The sequence below is a fragment of the Cardiocondyla obscurior genome, linkage group LG08 (assembly GCF_019399895.1).
Source record: "Cardiocondyla obscurior isolate alpha-2009 linkage group LG08, Cobs3.1, whole genome shotgun sequence".
Classification (NCBI taxonomy): Eukaryota; Metazoa; Arthropoda; class Insecta; order Hymenoptera; family Formicidae; genus Cardiocondyla; species Cardiocondyla obscurior.
In genome coordinates, this window is record NC_091871.1 from 6020726 (window position 1) to 6039530 (window position 18805).

At 43.5% G+C, this 18805-nt stretch overlaps 1 protein-coding gene across 2 annotated transcripts in view; it reads left to right on the forward strand.

Annotated features, from left to right (window-relative positions):
* Dlp (glypican dally-like) overlaps window positions 1-18805 on the forward strand; it is a 102260-nt gene that overhangs the window by 56915 nt on the left and 26540 nt on the right. The window contains exon 1 of one of the 2 annotated variants that reach the window (XM_070660818.1): window positions 13208-16789. The exons of the other annotated variant lie outside the window; for it this stretch is intronic. The gene's annotated coding sequence lies outside the window, so the exon portion shown is untranslated. Of the gene's footprint in view, window positions 1-13207; window positions 16790-18805 lie in introns of those variants that run through there. 2 annotated transcript variants of the gene reach the window in all.

Below are 18805 nucleotides of genomic sequence, written 5' to 3' on the forward strand. Positions count from 1 at the left end.
GGCAAAGGCCGTCGCACGACAGTCTCCAGACCGATTGCCGCCGAAATTGAATCAATTAGGAAACATGACGTTATATGCATATACATATTTTTTTTTCTCGCTTGATCTACGGCGTCGTCAACGATGATGACACTCGTGAGGTTATCGCGGATGATTGCGCACCGCCATTGTCTGTGATTACGACACCGAACTCGGATGCTTCGTGAACGCGATCCAATTAGAAGACATTCGATTTATTGTATCGATGTAATAACTCCGCGCTTGTGGTACAAAAATACAGGTCAAACCAATGGACAGCTCAGACCGTGATATAAGCGTTCGTTACGTAAATGTTTGGAAAAGCGTTACGTAATTATTTGCGAAGGTGTTAATTAGCGCTGATGAAAAAAATTTTTTATACACGAAACAATTCGTCCCACTTTCCGTATTGATTTCTTTTTAATTCGTGCCGAATGTGCTGTTGAAAAGCAGAATTCAGGCAGAAACGATAAAATTAATAAACGTCCGTAGATAAAAGACACGCGAAATTTTCAAAGAGAAACTTTATCTAAGTATCCCGTGTTCAATTGCTTATCAGGAACGTTAAATGAAACGTGAAATTGCAAGCCTGATGATTTTAGCAGTTAGACATTGCCGCATATCGAAAAGGCATAGCGAATAGATTACTCGGCGACGCTCGTGATTGACGTGTAATTTCTGGTTTTGTTGCGGACATTTGAAGGGTTTGATTTGTACGAACGGGAAATTTCGACCTTGTATCGATTTTTGGTTGAATCGCTCGTTATTGCGGGAGAGCGAGCGCGACGCAAAGTTTAGGAATCGCGGGCATGTGCAAAGAGTCGCATAAATAATCCGGTGCAACCAACGGAGAAATGTTGGGCGTACGTGGCATAGAGGGTTACAGAAGTAGTACGAGTAAGCCCGAGGGGTATTGTACTAACGACAGCTTAATCAATGAGCTGTCGAACGCGGTCGTGCGTTCCGGCGGTTTACGGTCTCGGTCAAGTGGAACGCGCGATTCTTCTCGGAACGTCAAATGAAAACGAACTAGTTCAGTGGCTGCTGATTGAAAATGTAAACGAAATTATACGGATGAAATGTTAATATAGAAAGCCGGTTCTCTCTCATTTTATCCCTTATGTTATTTTTCCCCACATTAAAATCACATTTTAGTTTCTTATTCTATCAGCTGCAGTTCCATCGAATCGAGTTTACTCTAATGAAAGTTTTATTCGAGCAAATTCTATAAGTTATCGTTCTCTCTAATAGAGTTTAATCAAACAGAGCCTCCAATTCAGTTATTGTAATACGCGATGTTTTATGACGTTGATATAAATAATGATGTGTTAAAATTTTTTTTTTTATATTTAGTTGACGTATCGCTTTGTGAATCTCGGATGTTTCTTTTCTTTTTTAAATTACATTCAAGTTATTAGAAATAATGACCCCGGTAGATTTTCAAAGGGGAAAAAAATTGTGGGGAAAACTTGTGTCGGAAAGCGGGAAAAGCGAACTTTAGACGAAATCGTCAACTCAAGCCGCTAACACTCGCTCGAAGGAGACGAAAAAGCAGTGGAAGGAAGTACGAAGGAAATGACGAGGAGGGAGAAGTAAAAAGGAGGATTTGGCGTGAACCGCTGCCCAAACGGCGCCAGTCGACAATTTTTTTTTTTTTTTTCTTTTCACGTTTCGCAGCAACGCTAACTTCCTCTCCTTTTCCTTCTCTCGTTCTCCCCGTCACCTTTTTTCTTTTTTCGATTACGTCCGACTTCTTTACTTGGTTTCGCTCTCGTTGGTTTCGCCGCCTTGTCTCGACCATCGGTTTGAATTTCGTCCATCGAGTATCAGCCTGAGCGGTTTTACAAATTGTGCGATATACGAAAGAAAAAAGAAGAAAAAAGATTTTTTTAATTTTTACATTAAAAAAATATTTTGAAGTATATGTATAATAATTTGTGTAACGCCTTAATCAATATGCATTCTTTTCTCACGGCATTAAGTTTATCTTATTTATCTTATTTAAAAGCAAAAGTGTTGATCTGTAAAGAACCGTGTATATTCCGCGTCTGTCATCAGACTTAATAACGAGACGCGGATAATTATATTCGAGATGCGTGCATACCTCCTTGGCGAAACCTGAAAGTCACCATAATAAAATCGTAACGAAGCCACTTGGTGTATCATTGTCGATAATGCTCGATCGTATGAATATGTTATTTAACATATTTGCTTTGCAAAGTGGCCGACCCCCCGAAGGAAAAAAAAGAAAAAGAAACACAAAAAGAGAGAAAGAGTTGTACCGGAGGAGAGAAACGAGTGTGCGGTTGCAAATCAGGTTTTCCTCGCGAGATTACCGGATGTGGGAACGGTCGTAAAGATGAGGTGCGATAGATTAAGAAAATTCCTCTACATAATCTTGACATATTCGATCGATCTCGATCTTTACCGTCGTATTTTTTTAACGCATTTAATTTCCACAATAAAAGAAGACTTAGGCCGTGCTCTAAAAATACAATGTTTATCGCTTAATTAAAATATAAATGCATTTAGAATGTTTTAATTTGCGTAACACCGGCGGTAAATCATCTTTCACCCTTTCGCTGGTAATCTCTTATGGCCGCTTTCACGTATCCCTGTCGATTAAGTCAGCAGAAAGAAGTCGGGTACATTTGAATTTTTTAATGAGGCGCTATCACGCTATCCGATCAATTAATCGTGATTTACTACGCATCCACCGTCGAAAGTTTATCTCTTCCGTGGTGATCGTTTCAGCTCGCAACGAGATTAACTCAATCCGATCGTGATACAAATTTATGCAAAGCGTCATCGCAAAACTCCGCGTTTCACTCACACCGACGCGAGCGTGCGCGCACACGAGCGAAGGTCCGGTCTCGGGCTCGGGCTCGGGCTCGGGCTCGGGTTTCAATTGCTCATTAGTGAAGACGTTAGAACGAAATACGTAAGACACTATACGGCGGTTTCGTGATCCAGAAGTTGGAACAGGTTTAGCGCCCGTGCACGTCAGGGTTTCTCAACCATCAGCGGATTCGTCGCAACCGCAGCCGTTAATTTCGAAGCCGTCAGCGTACGTTTGAGGAACGATTGGGACGATGTGCAATTTCAAAGCGTTTACCTGACGGCTGCGTGAATAATGGTACGGGGAAAATTTATATATAGCTGTCCTCGCGAAGGACAGCGGCTGACTTCATTGCTGACTAATTGGCCGCAAATTAATTCTATATTAAGGTGCACGGTTATTCATTGGTGAGAGAAAGTGAGAAGGAGAGCAGGGTGCGAAGCCGCGAGAAGCTCCTGCGATCGTAAATCAGTCCGGTCACTTTTCACGATATTTGCATATATATATTTTTAATTCCGCGGGCTGGAATTTTGTTTTCCAAGGTCTGCGATAAAAATCACGCGGAGTCTTCGGGGCAGCGAAATATCTTCCGATTACGAATCAGGACGACGAAGTGTACTTTAATTACGCACGGTGTTTACTTTTGCAAATTACGAAGAGGATTATGAATTAATTGGCAATTACCAATAGCAAACAGCGCGATTACGCCGCGCGCGACGTACGTGTTAATATCTAGATGCAGAAATGAACAGCGTTGCTCGCAATGCGCCGCCGTAATAAACAATTAATTGGGGCAAATTACGTTTGCGTAAATTATATAACTGCCTCCACTATTTGATTAGCACAATGGAATAAAGGAGCGACACATGGTGCTCCGCACGCCTCTGTAACTTTTGTGCCAACAATATTACGGCTGCATAATACATATCGTTGGTTTTTTTTTTTTGTGCGAGAGTTACGGAATAAAACCGCACAGTGAACTGTTCCCCGCCGAAAGTTTAATTCTCTTCTGTACATCTGCTTGATATTTCGTTATTCCTACATTTCTCCTGTCGCTTACAAATGTATTTTACTAATTAAATATCACGCTTTTTTTTTTTTTTTGTATGTAACTTCACGCGCGTTAATTAAGTCGCGACTGTTAATTGAGATCAACCACGATCTCGGATAACTCGCTACGATTGTCGCACGACGCTTGCTCGTTCGGTCGGGAAAATTGTGCGCGCGCGCCCGCAAAGTCGATTAAATCCACCGTGAGTGCAAAATGATACATAATTTATTTCTTTCATTGTTGCAGGTGAGTACCAAGGCGAGATCCAAATCCGAAACCGCCGCCTGCGGCTGACACGCGATTACACCTCCCGTTCCCCACCCCCTTGAAACTCGCAGGGTGAGTACAAAGCTCGACTCCTAGAGTCCAACGCCACGTGCAAATAGCGACATTCTACGTCTACGTCCGTGAGTAATCTGTGCGGGCTATCTCCTTTCGCGTAAGTCACGCTGACAGCGCATAATCTGCGCGGATAACGCTCGCGCGTTTTCCAGCTCTTTTTCGTTTTTTTTCCTCCCGCTTCCGGTCTGAACTTTGTTAGAAAAAAAAAAAAAACATTTTATTATATTTTTTTTTGCTCAATAATTTTAATTTTTATTACAAAATCTTTCATCTATTTATTTAATTACGTCTACAGCTATAACATGAAAGGAGAAAGTATACAGTACAATAATACACATGTCACACGCTTAAACGTCGCGTAAACAATTTATGAGCGAACCGGGTGGGCGGCTGTAATTTTACAGTTTGCGAAGACATAAAACTCTTTTAAAGAGAAACAAAATCGCTGAATCGAAATTCTATAAATCTGTCGGATAAATCACCACGCAGTTATTTCGCGATTCGATATCGAGGGGATGAGGGAGCGTACGTGTAAAACGACGGCGGGGACAACGCAGGACTCACTTAGCTCCTTCGGTTGCGAGAAAGAAAAGATTATAGTCGCTCGATCGTGAAAGCCTTTGATCGCGATGGAGACGTAATGCGACGCGACGCGCCGTACTATTTTCATTTAATTAATATTAATGAATCCGCGTCAATCGGTGAAACGTATGCGCGATCATTATCGCATTCCGGATGGCATTATTTCGCACGACAAAATATCGAGGTAATACATTTTCACGTTTATCAAAATGACGTGCGCGGCGCGCAGTTTCGATGATATAATAATCGCGGAAAAATGTAAATGTTACAATTCGTAGTTTCGCGTTGCGTCAGAATTGAATTGCGTTACTTTTCATCTCGGAAACTTTTGAGCGGCAGTGCTGTTTTTCGAAAACTCGATTGAAAAAATAATGTAAAGTCTCGTTGAAGATTTATGAATCGCTACGTCTGTTTTTCTATCAGATCGCCCCGGGGAAACGTGAAATGTAAATGAAACGGTGGAAGATGTACTTCGCAAGATCGTAAAGCGGTATTTGCATCTCAATAAATAATTAACGCGTCTTTCCAAGACGCAGCAACATGCAAGACTGTGGGTTACGATCTTTTAGCGGCCATATACATAATATATCTCGTTTGGTTCAATAGCTATAAAAATTCTACAGTGTCTTTCGCGTCTTAGATAAACTAATGTGATAAATGTAATGGCATTATCGAGGCTCACTATCTACATTCAAAGTACATTTATAACAAATATGTTAACGATACGAGAGTTGCTCAAAATTAATTTCCATGACCTCTCTTCGCGCAAGAAAAAAAAAAGTGTATTAATGTTTAATATTTTACGAGCAGACTGAATAAGTGAAAAAAATGTTACTTTACGAACGTTTATAAGTTATGTGGAGATGGCCGACACGGATTTTTCGAGTTTCCTCGCGCGGCTCCTTAAATTTAAATTTTCGAGATAATTGTTCCCGGGCAAGACACGAATCACCCCCGTAATTATCAGAACGAACATCCCGCGTGTATGTCCTTCGCGTGTCTTTCGTATTTCCTTTTTTCCGAGGAACTGGAAGGCGGGTGTGTAGCTGTTTATACCGCTCCTCGCTTTGTAATAATCGAGTGGCGCGCGCTATGCCGATATAAGGTAATTTTAACCGTGGCAAGTGCATGCACGCACGTACGTCCGATATTCCGACACGCTAACGACTGGAGCAATTACGACGGGTTAAAAGTTAATTGCATCTCTCGGAGGGAAAAGAAAAAAAATGAGCCGGGAATAGTGAGGGCCACGGAAAACTCTATTGTCCGAAAATCGGTAGATTTCTCCGTTTACCGCGATCAACACGTAAATACATGAATTCCAGTTTTTCCTCGTCTTTTATTGCATTCAACACTGATTTTGTTTCACGTTTTTAAATTAATCATCTTTATTTTTCTTATGTTGGTCAATTTATTGTTATATATTCGTTAATGTTATAAAAAAATTATTAGAGCTTAAATGACGTTATTTAAGGCGATGTGTGACAAAATAATTAACTATATTTTAGCTTGTTTGCGTTCTTTTTTTTTTTTTTTTTTTCTTTTTTTTCCTCATATTTATCGGACATCAACACCGACGTTATTCGCATCTGTGCAAATATGCAATTTAGATCAGCTGCCAACGAATGGCTGCGTGGTAAACATCATGTATATTTAACACGGACGAACGACGAAATGTCTCAGTGTCTGAGAAGATTACACGCCGATTAAGCGATCTGAATCTTAATTCGCGCTGTCGGAATTTTAAGCGGCATCGCGAATTTCGTTTCTTTTGTCGGTTCGCTCGTTTATTCAATTACGACATTGACGTGTCGGCAGTCGACACTTGGACGAGACCACTTTGTGCGCGCAATTTTAATTGAAAATTCGAGTGCGAGCGGTTTAAAAATACGATTACGTCGCGGAATATAGAAAATAATTTTTTGACTGACAACGTTGCTCTAAATAGACGTCAGGCCAACGGTTACACATTGAGTTTCATTAAAGGGCACCGTTAGTGCCAATCGGCTGGCACGAGGGACCCATTGGGATACACTTTGAAAACCTCGAAAGCCACAAAAGACACAGTCCCTTCGGAGCCCGCTTCAAATTGTCGAGCCAGCTGTTACACCGCGCCACATCCTTCGGTACTTCCCTTTGCCTTCTCTTTTCTTCTTCTTCGCCGCGCCGTGAACCTCTGTCCGAACGATCGTCTTTATGCACTTAAAGCTAGGTGCATTCCTGCCACCTGCTGCACCGATATTAAAAAAAAAATTCCATCAGCTGTGTCCGACATCGTTGCTTTAAATCCCCCGCGACTTGCGTATACGGAGGGCGTATCTGGTTAAGCTTTATTAATTGTTAATTATTCTCAGCTTTAAAACTCGTGACTTTTTGAGGTCGAACAACGCCGTGACGCGTTCGCGGTTGCGGCTGCGGTTACGGGACACGCGTAGATGCCACCGGCATGAGATACGTGAGACGGTACACGCGTTCTTGCGTGCCCGTGAATCCGACGGCGGTGTTCTCGATGCGACGCGGAGCGGCGCGTCGCGTCGCGTCTCGCGTGGTCCACGGCAGGAGCACCGTCCATGTGCCGTCGGCGCCTTTGATGCGGCTGCACACGGCGTGCGCGTGTGCGTTGTCCGGCAGCGGATGAAAGTGGCGCTGCCGAAGAATGCACCTTGCGTTCTCCTTCTACTCGAGGAAGGCGGCCCTCTCTTCTCTCTGCGGGCGAGCCCTTTCGAGCGTTCTCCACAGCGTGAAATTTGCCCAATCGGGGACCCCAGGAATGCTCCATCCGCAGACGGATATTCCGCCGAAATTACCTTGCTCGATTAATAACTCGAAACTTAAATATTAAATTCTATGATGAACGTGACGTTCAGCTTTTTATATCGCTTTTGAAAAAAAAAATTAATAAATAAAAAAAGGGACCGTAGGTATATAATGATCGCGAAATCGATAGAGTTATTAAATAACACTTCGTTTCGCTTAGTCCGAGGACTAATTTTACACCGTGCGTCTCTGCCGGATGTGTTCCTTCGCATGGGTGCCTCCTCGTTTTTCTTGAAGCCGGAACTCGCCCTTTACCTTACCATTAAATTTTCATTCGGCACCGCCGACTTCAAACTGCCACACGCGAAGTTGATGCCCCGGTAACGTATTAAAATGTATGAATAACGTTTCAAGGTTCGGCATAACTTGCTGCCTTAAAAGGCACACGTTATCATTAGAACAATCCGATGTCGTGCGACCGTTATTACAATTCTTTTTCTTACGAAAGTGGAAAGAAAATTGTACGGTCGTTTGCTACCATTAATTCTACTTCTGAACCGCCAACATTAAGATTCTCACTAGTTAACTCGCGATAAAATTTCCGTCGCGCGACAGCTTGCAATTTGCATTAAAAAAAAAAAAAAAACGACGTTTAGCAGTTTTATTAGTTTTCTTAATACATTCGAGAGTGCATCTCCGGTAATTCAATTTACGAATGCAGTTCCAAACCGCACTTTTGTAAAAACGCGGCGTATATCGTTCCGACTGCGGACAATGGAAAAAGTGACGTTGACGAAGAATGCACCTCACCGGGAGGTAACCTTCCCGGGGCGGCATTTTTCAAGGCGCCGCGACGGCAGAATCGTCTCTCTTTCTCTCTGAAATTCGAACTTGTGCTCAGTGCTCCAAAAATTTCGCTCCGTCCGTCCTTCGAAGGGATAAAATGCAGACGAAAATTAACTTCCGTTCGTCGTGTTGCTTCCCATTTTTTTTTTCCCTCGGCTCTAACAAAATGCATCGGTAGGAATGCAATTTCATTCGTTGACGGTAAGTTTTGCGTAACTATCGAGAGAAAAAAGGGTGAAAAGTACGGAAACGTAGGAATTTTTATCGTCTGGCCTCTTTCGCGTATTCGCGTTTTTCTCTCCTTGTCTCTCCCATGAATTCCGTCTAAAGTTCATCCTGGATCGCTCTCGCTTCTTTGTACACCGTACATTTGCGCAGCTGCAACGTAGCCGGCAGGTGATAGGAACACATGCTGCATGGACCACGCCGGGCAACGCATTCCTCTTACTTAACGCAGGCAAAACTCGCTCCGCTGAAGACGTTCGCTTGGCCGAACACAAATCTTAAAAAGTTGGACAAGAGCTCGCCGCGCTAAAGCGGTTAACTCTTTCTTTAGGGTTCAGTCTAGAAAAAACTGCATTTTCCAAACTCGCTCATTAAGAAGGAGCGAAATACACGCGTGAAAGCTTTACAAGAATTTTCCGTTTGCGTCGCATTATTCGCGCATCGACATATGCATGTCTAGAGCGTTTCTGTTACGCATGTTTCTTAACAGGGAGATATAATAGCGCTTTATTTCGACGCGGAAACGGGAGATAAACGTACAACTTGCTTTTGATGCGTGCGTTTTCGTAATACTACATAATCTCGCGATAATCTCTCCGATTCGAGGCTATCGCGGAGTACGAAATAGCACGATGAGCAGCATAGGATAAGTAACCGGAACCATCACTCTCGCCATTAATCTCAGCTATCATAGAGCAGTATACATTGCGGCGCTCGGTAAATGCGGGAATCAATCTGGGAGTTCTTACGTTATGGCATATAAGTGCGGTGAAAACCGTGCAAGGAAGCTCAAGACGAAGATACCTGCGCCGCGCGATCAGGTTAACCCTGTATTACCACGCAGAGAGGAAGCTAATAACGTTTTTAAGAGATATTTAATCGACGTTCGTATATGAAATTAATACTACTAAATATCCTCTTTTGATTTCACGTGAAATAACTTGGACTGGTTTGTCATTACAAAAAAAGTCACGTGTAATTTTCTTCTCACGACGTTTTGTCAAATGTCGGCGGGTATCGTTTATCCTCCTCACGTTTATTTCCTCTCTCGAGATCCTAATAAATGTCTATTCTTTTCGCGAGCATCTCTTTACCCGCTACATAGATCGTAACGAGTAACGTCGGCCTCGGAGGTTAATCGTCGCTTCCGGCTCTGAATGCTCGCAACAGGTCTTCCTTTCCTTCCTAGCCTCGATCGGACCTTGATAAGGATACTTATTGGCCACCCTCTCTTTCTCCTCTTCCTTCCTTACGACGCTCGACGCCCGCGCAACTATGGGCCTTATCTCGCCGGTAAAATTCAGATACAGTTATCGCACAGATTCTGCGGATCTTTAAGCTGTTTGATAAACTATTCGATAAAGGTAAGCTTCGCAATTTGACGTATTACTTTTAAAATCGAATTATCAGGTTGCTGATTTTAATAAAGTTTAATTTTAATTTTACAACGAAATAAAAGTTCAGCGGCAACTATCGCGACATAGTTTGAAATGATTTACTGTTTCAAGTAATATTTAAAAGAAAAATGTACGTCCCTTGCCTCGTTTATCTTCAGTGGTTTTATACAAACAAATACTGACACTGATGCATCCCTCGGATTCAACGTTTGTCTCTCCCCGAGTTTAAGAGTTATATCAGTTTATGCAACAAGAGCTCTCGCAAAATGGCCCGGTGCAATTGAATGCATTTGCGCGAGCAATTCAGGGGATAAAAAAAAAAGGATGGAAGAAAAAAAGTCACCCCGGTCAGATGGTCAGGCCTCATTAGCGAGATAAGTTCCACGAAGAAGTTTCGCTAAGTATTCTCTTTTCTCTCTCTCTCTCTTCTTGTACATGTACATACACTCCACCATCTCTCCGTCTACCATCCTCTTTTCTCCTTTCGTCTTCTTTTCCCTCGCTCTATCGGCCACGCGGGAATCTCCAGGCTTTATTAACGTCCGCCATTATCGTTTTAGCCGCGGCGTCGCATTTTTATTTTTATCTTTACCTTCGAGATACCGCTCGCGCGTTCAATAATCGCCGCGAGAAGGTATAATATAGGAGCGCGACGGCGGTGGTTGTTTTCTCTACTTCTGCATCCCACCTCGTGCTTCCTCGTCGCGGTATGCCTTCCTCTCGAGCCCTTCCTCCCTTCTCCCCTTGGATAGTTCCGTCCACGTTTATCCCTTTTCGTTTTCCCCCGTTCGATCTTTTCATTTAACCCTCCGCGCCGACCACGCGGAATTCCGAGAAATTTCGAATAATTCTACTCCCGTTCGCCTTCTTTTTTTTTTGTGCACGCCGTAGGACCGACATTACTTTCCCGTATCGTCCTGTCTCGTAGCGCAGGCATGATAATCGATATAGTCGCATACACGCGTATCCCCGAAGGGCCGTTTCGAAACGGTGAGCCATATCCGGCTCACACCCGAGGCTGGTATGTCCGTACCCGTTACCGTATTGGATTCACGGGATTGCTATCAACTCTCCAGGCTACCGCCGAACTTTTAATATCGTTAAGCAAGAGTCGTCGACGATTCAACGTATAACAACTAAAAGTTACAATTTCGAAGAAAACGACCAGGTCACTCAAGTTTTACACGCACTATATTTCCGCGAGACCAAATCTCGGTAGCCAAACTCGCGTGAAATAAATAAAAAAAATCGACAAGGAGAAATCGAAATGTTGGACGAAGGAACGAATGGATTTTTCTATTTTCGAGTCAATATTTTCTGGCGCATCTCGTCCGCGAGCGTGATTCGCGCTTCTCTCGAAGTACTTCTCCCAGGTTCTTCCCCTTTTTCCTGCAATTGCACCGGGAATGCACCGATCGGCGCGTCTCTCTGACGGCGGTACTCTCTTTCTGCGGGATATAAGGAAGACAATTGTGAAACGCCCGGAATTGCCAGCGGGCACGCGGGATTTGCGCTCGCGGCGTGTAAATGACGTTGCCTCGCCGCGCTTAGCTCCCTTCGGTACCTTCTTTATGGGTGATGATAACGGCGCAACGGGAAACGTAACAATAAATTGTACTCGCATTCCGACCCTTCGCCGCCGGAGCTTCGCGTCAACGATCGCGGTGCTCGTCGTCGATATCTGTAAGTGCGAATTTCAAGAAAGCATCGCGGAAAAAAGCGCTGAACTTGACAAAAGTCATAACCATGAGCTATAATCGCTTCTGATCTTCGGATAGAAGATACATAGGTACATGTTATCGATAGATAACAATTTATCCGATTAAAAGTGGGAAGGCCACATGCTGAAATTGTAATTTACTTGAGTTTATAATCTCGAGGATGCGGGGAATCTACGCACCGCGACGATTCTCGTTGATTGCACGAGATAAGGATCGCGATAACTGCGATATAAGTGCGTTTATGCGTGCCCTCGTTTCGCGTTATTCCCGCTAAGGACGCATAATGATCCGATCGCCTTCGCGCGCCGTAATCGCGCGACATTAGACGGGAACCGCGATACGGGATCTCCGGCTCATTGCCAATTGCGTTTCGGAGCGAAATTGAAAGATTGCCGGGCCGCCCGCCTCGCCGGCTACCTTATTATCCCGGCGTTATTATACTCAATCCACGAAATCGTATATCCGGAATTTCCCAATGCTGCCCAAGTCTGGCGAGAGAGACCGGGCCCAATCATTCGCACGCACTGCGAACGTGCGCGGCGAACGCCCACGGTGCTACATTTAAATTAAACGCGATTCCTGGCCCAAGGCTGCCATTCCCGGAGTGTCGAAATAACATAGAATTACCCGAGACAACGCTACAAAGTATGATAACTATTAATCACGCATATACCGAAGAACCGTGAACGGGGAAGAAGAGAACGGGAGGAAGCAACGTGTCGATTCTACAATTAATGCGAAAATTTGTTTATCTTATCCCGCGTTACGTCGAGCGATCTCGCGAACGTGGTCCAAATATGCGAATTCCATATTTGTAAGAAATTTATGTAAACGTGCGAGTATATGGAGATACACGGCAATGCCGACCGTAGTCGTCTTTCGCGCGGCGCGCAACTCTCGCCGGAAATCGACTCGAGGGCGAGCCGAGTCTAGTTTGTCGGTGGCGTTAGCGACGATGCGCGACTATCGGTACAACGTGCAAAAATAACCGATATCTTGGCGGTACAGTTCGCCCTCGGCGTGGCGAACTTCCTCTCTCTGACGCATATTGCACGAGAATCGCCGCACCGTTGGCGCTCCCGCATTTACATTTACGACCCACTTTCGCATCGAAGATCTTCTTGCTAAGGGCCACTACGGTACTCTCGAGGTATCCCGTGTATTGAGAAAAACCGCCTGGGGCGACGGCAGAATTCTTATCAAAGTGCAGTACTGATAATCGATTATAGTATTATGCCAGACATTTTGCACGGGAATTAGCACGCATTATAATTCCGCGCTTGTATTTACTTTTTAATATAAATTTCACGTACGTTTGCGCGTGAATTAAATCTTTCATGATTTATTGATTATACTTGAATTTTATATTCTCATAGTACGCGTTTCAAAGATTTTTCTTTTTTATTTATCCCTTGGACCCTGGTTTTTTTTTTTTTTTCCCTACGCATGATTACTATGGCGAGCACGCAAACGGGCGGACGCGGCGAAGTAAGGTCACGAGAGGAGGATCCAGGGTGATTCACAAAAGTAAACGCCGGTGATCTCACCGTTTTCGTCATATCGCTCGCGCGAATCGTACAAGTATAAGACGAAGGCGCGACCAACAATGTACGATATGTACGCCGGATGCCAGAGTAAACTCCGGGCTTCCGGGCGAGCGGGCGAGCGTACTCCCGAAAGTATTCATAAATATAAATTGGACTTTGATTCGGCCCCCAGGGTTGCGGGCAAGAGATGCGGATGAGGGGAAGGGGAGTTTCTGCCTGACAGATCAAATTCTTCCGCTCCCCTCGCAAGAAGGGGTGCACGTGAAATATTTGAGCAAATTTCCGGAGTGAGTTTCCTGGCATCGCAATGTAGAAAAAAAAAAAAAAAGAAAAGGAAAAGAAAAAAAAATTTAAACGCGCGTTTGAAAATCATCGCTTTCGAAATTATGATGGAAAATTGAAAGATATCTTTGTTAAGTCTTATTTGCGGTAGCTGGAAATCGAACATAGAGTTTCTTTACTTTAGCGAGTTTACTTCCGACATTTACCCAAGTGTTTCAGAACATCCTGTATATCGCGTTTCCGTTAGCTTGAGGAGAAGCAATCAATTCTCTCAGACGTGTCCTCCCCCTTGCGCAAATAAGCGAACGCAGCACTGTGTGCTTTTTTCTACTTAAGAAACCGAAGTTGATCGACTACCGATCTCGAGATCAATTAATTTGTCTGAGTGCGAGCAGATTTATGCAAATGCGGGCGCTACGTGTTTCTATTTTTAAAGAAGAATCTGTATAAGAAGGAGCTCTAGATTATGGACTAGATAAAGCATCCGACGCTTAATTATCAAGCCTTCGGTCTTAAATTTGTTTTTCAGACCGTTCCATATAACTTGAACTAATTTGCTCGGTAGCGCGATAGTCGGGAGTTGATAAAACATCCTAATGCTGCAGATCATCTACGAGATATGGCTTCAAACTTTAAAGCCCTGACCCGCTGTTCTCGATATATCATCGCGCGCTCCGGTTGCATAAAGAAATTACGCGCAGACGTTCGTTTATCAGATCTTATAACTCGCGTTCATTCATTTCGCTCTCGGGAAACACGACGGGAGTCGAAAACTCGAGATAAGACAAATATTTGTCTCTCGGAGACGACGGTATTAACGCACGGAACGCTGCCCCCGGACGAATTTATCTGCCCGAGGATCTCCGTCGCGGCAGCGTTCTCTCCCGTCGTATACGCGATCGTCCTATTCTATCTCTCCTCCGAACAACGTCGAAAATGCGACGAGAACAGCGGCGACTTGCGGCGCACGGGACGAGCGAAAGAAAGAAACTAAGAACTGGAAGGGAAAACGGTGAGACGTCCGGGGCGATACGAGAAACCGCCGCCCCCGGGAATTGAACTCTGGTTACCCGCACGACCGCGAGGCAAAAGTGACTCGGCCCCTTCTTTGTCCGAATATAACTGTATTTATCTCGATTCGCCCGACTGAATCATCGGTGTGTGAAGAGAGAAACGCTCCTTCGGGTTCTCCACCCCCGATCGAGCGCCAGCTCAAACATTTCGTTTCTCAACGAGAGTTTGTTCAACTTTTCGACGACTCGGCCCGACTTCTCTTCATCCCTCGGTGTCTTTCTGTCTTTCAGGAAACGCGTTTTTCAATCCGACGCATTGTCGCGCGCTTAGATTTCATACAACCGCGTGCACCGGCTCCTTTATAGATAACCTTATTCGCTGTTTAATTGCGCTGTCGGAACGGCAAATCATCAGTAGCTTCGCCGCAACAATTATTGCGTGTGTTGAACGATCATCTGCCATTTCTCACGAGTGACAGAACGAGAAAGAGAAAAAGAGAGAATGAAAAAAGACGATACGACTCAACCAGGGGTCTGCCACAAGTTTATCGTCTGATTAACGACTTTGGAGTTGCCGCGGACTTTAATACGAAAGAGCGAATCTAATCTCATTGCACGCGCCACTCTTCCGCAGTTTATTCTCGTTCCATTTTAATTGATCGGCAGCATTTTGCGAGCTAACAATTCCGACATCTCGCGATGTTCACTTGCACGCGTTCCCAGGGATACACGCGACCTCGTGCTTATCTGAAGTTTGCGCGAGTTGATAATCATCTTGGAGCCGATAAAGCGAAAAACGTCAAACAACGCTTTGTCCCGCTCGCCTGCCAGTTCTTGTTTTATTTTCAAACGTTTCCTATCTACTAGTCCTATCTAAAAAAAAAAAAAAAAAAAAAAAATGGTGTTACCCGTAAATTTAGCTGTTAATTGCTACCGCTTTTCCGCGACGTTGATTGATTTTCTCGCTTGGTTTGCTTCGTGCTAAGCGAGAGTAAACGTCAGCTATCGACGTTACCGTGTATGTGAATTTTTTAAGAAATATAAGATTTTACGAAACAGAAAAATATTCGGATTATTAAATTATTTATGCGGCTGGCTGCAACAGGAGTTTTGTAACGACGACGATCCGGGAGCTTGAAAGTGACGGTAGATCTCGGAGTCGCGAAAAAACGCTTCGTTTTTTTTTCTTTCTGTTTTAAAGGAAGACTCCTCGAGCTTGGCGAGCTCATAAAAAAAAACGTAAACAGAACTCGTCATCGAGCTCGGCGCTTCCGAGAACTCCGCGCGATAAGGACAGCGGCGATCGAACCTATTTCTATCTCACTCTTTTTACGCGGTTCTCTCTTTTCCTCCAAGGGCCGAAATCTTCAACGGTCACTTCAGTCTGGTTGCAGAGACTCGGACGCGCGAGGACGTGTCGTTAATCGCTCTGCGACTACGCGTATTTTCGACCGCGGGTAGGAAGTTTTCGCGTACGAATTAGTGTCGACGTTGTCGAGACGGAAACGGATGATCATTTTCTACACGCCTGAGTTGTCCCACTTGCCGTTTTGAGCTACGTTTCGTGCTTCGAAAGTGCTTCGCAACGACCAGGTTATGTAGCGGGCTGACGACGGAGCGTCCGACGTGAATTCCGCCGCGCGTCCAGCAGTACCAACCCGCTTCACTCGCCATCTTCTTCAGCGACGTTCAGCAGATTTCAGCGACCGCCATTACAAGCGTGAGATCTGCACCTAGCCCGTCTTCTTCGTCGCGGCCGAGATTTTCATCCCATTTCGATTGAGTTATTTTTGAGAAACTTAAGGAGGATAAAGTGTCGTGGCCAGTTCCTTGCGTCGAGATCGAGGACGACCCGATGGAAGTAAGCAACGCCACAAATACCGAGGATGCAAATTTATACAACGAATGATCATCCGTCGAGATTTTTAATTTTAATCGCAAATAATCGCCGCGATAATCCACCGTCGTTCTTTCGGCCGTTCGTCTCTCAAATGATAGTGATTGTGATCGTAATTATAAAAAAAAAAAAAACAGTAGTGTAATATAGGGTCCAGTGATTTAAAGTGCTACAAGACGTCAGGATAATCTAAAATACTACTACAGAAAGAAGGAAGGAAGGAAGGACGGAAGCTTGGAAAATAATCTACTTTAACCTACCCGAAAATAAATGTAAGTGAACCGGTAACATGCCGTAGATCACTCAATTGTAATTATTATAAAGAAATTATAATTAATTAATGTCTTCAAATATAATGACACTTGCGAATTGGGATTGCGCATAATTTCTTTTAGTTATTAATAAAAAAGTACCGATATATCTAATGGAACATTTTCTAGATATACGAAGACATACATAGCGCAATATATTGATATTCTTTTTTAACAATGGAATGGATCCTTGTTAGCGATTCGAGACGAGTATTTCTAGCACTATACCATATTTAGAGACATAAATTATTTTTCACCCAGAATAGCAGCTCTTTTTTTATCATTATTGAAAACAAATATTTTCGCGCGGTGAATTTTTAGGCTACGAAATAAGTTAAACATTTATTGTGTTACGAAAAAAAATGTATAGCGTTTAAAGTCGTGCTCTAAAATATAATCCACGCCACTTAGAGAGTATCACTTTATAGCTGTCGTTTCAAATATCCATGTTTTTCTACAAACTAATCCATAAACGTGCGAGAGACGTTTAATACCGACGGTCGTGCAGTCCGTATCTACGAAACGGTTTTGCATGATACGACACCGAGAGGTGTTAAATGCCTTTCGGAAATTTGTATTCATATAAATCATTGCGTAAATTTTCTCTTCTTTTTTTTTTTAATTTTTTTTTTACGGTCCACACTTGTGGGCTGATGTATGATGGTCGAGTAAAATAAGCACGAAGCTCTTCCGGTCGTGCCATAAGTGTGCGCGTTCGCGTCTCGATACGGTACGAATCCGAGATAGGAGATGAAATATTAACCCTCCGTGCGACCCTATCGGCCTGCCAGGGCTCATTCTCGAACTTGGCGGACCCACGCGTGTTACACGAAGTGACCCTGATTTATGCGCCAAATCCAATATAAATCACAAGCTCCTTGGATGAACAGAAGCACGCGACGACCTTTGAGCGCTGGAAATAGACTCCCGTTTTGATCGACGAAAGCTAATTACGCCAAAGGTCAATTCGGAAATTTATACGAAATGTGTGTATGCAATTAATACAACGCAGCCCCTCCCTTTTTTTTTTTTTTTTTTTTTGCTCGTTACTTTTTTCCCCGCTTCTCCGCCGGCTCTTTCCCTCCCGCGGGAATCCGATACACTTTTATCCGCGATCAGCAAATGACTGGCGTATTGCTTTCCGCTACATTTCCACGGCGTGAACATTTTTACGTAATTAACCCACGTCTTATCTGAGCACAATAATTAGAGTGCCCCGGGCAGGGATATTAACTTTTAATTAAACTCTAAGAGAGCTCTGGAGTAGCAAGAAATTCCTCTTTTACGAGGAGTTGAACGCGGAAGAAAGAAAAACGCGGACAAGACAGGATCCGATACAAAGTGAAAGCTTTCTGTCGCAAATATTTCACGATGTCCATTAATAACACTGCAGACTCCTTTACGGCGAAAATTTTTAACTTTGGCAAAATTTATTTATTATTACATAGTAACATTTCATTACTTCGCTTCGTACAATCAAATATTTTTATAAAAACTCCTCTTTCAGTATTTTAATCATACCACGCTGTTTCACGCAAGCAGTACTTAATTAAAAAAAACTTTTTTTTTTTTTAATTTTAGCAAGCAGTACCTAATATTTAATGCTGTTGAAACATGTACATATCGTTATACTTTGCTGGAAATTATTATCATTAATGCATAAATGTTAAATATTAAACATGCCGTCTACATTGTAATAATTTCCAAGGACTTTACATAAATATCAAGGGCTTGAAATTTGCGGTGAGCAATAACTTCCGGTAGAAAATAGAATGTAAGACACGAATAAATTCAAAAAAAGAAAAAAAAAAAATTACTCGTGGCTGAAAGGGACGTCCGGTCTTTTCGCGGACATCCTGCGCGCCATTATCGGCATGCAAGCGCAAGGAAAGCGTCGCTTCGCCTCTCGATGCACGACAATTCACCGTGCGTTACACCTACGTAAATTTACGGGGGACGAATCTCGCGTGCGTGCGT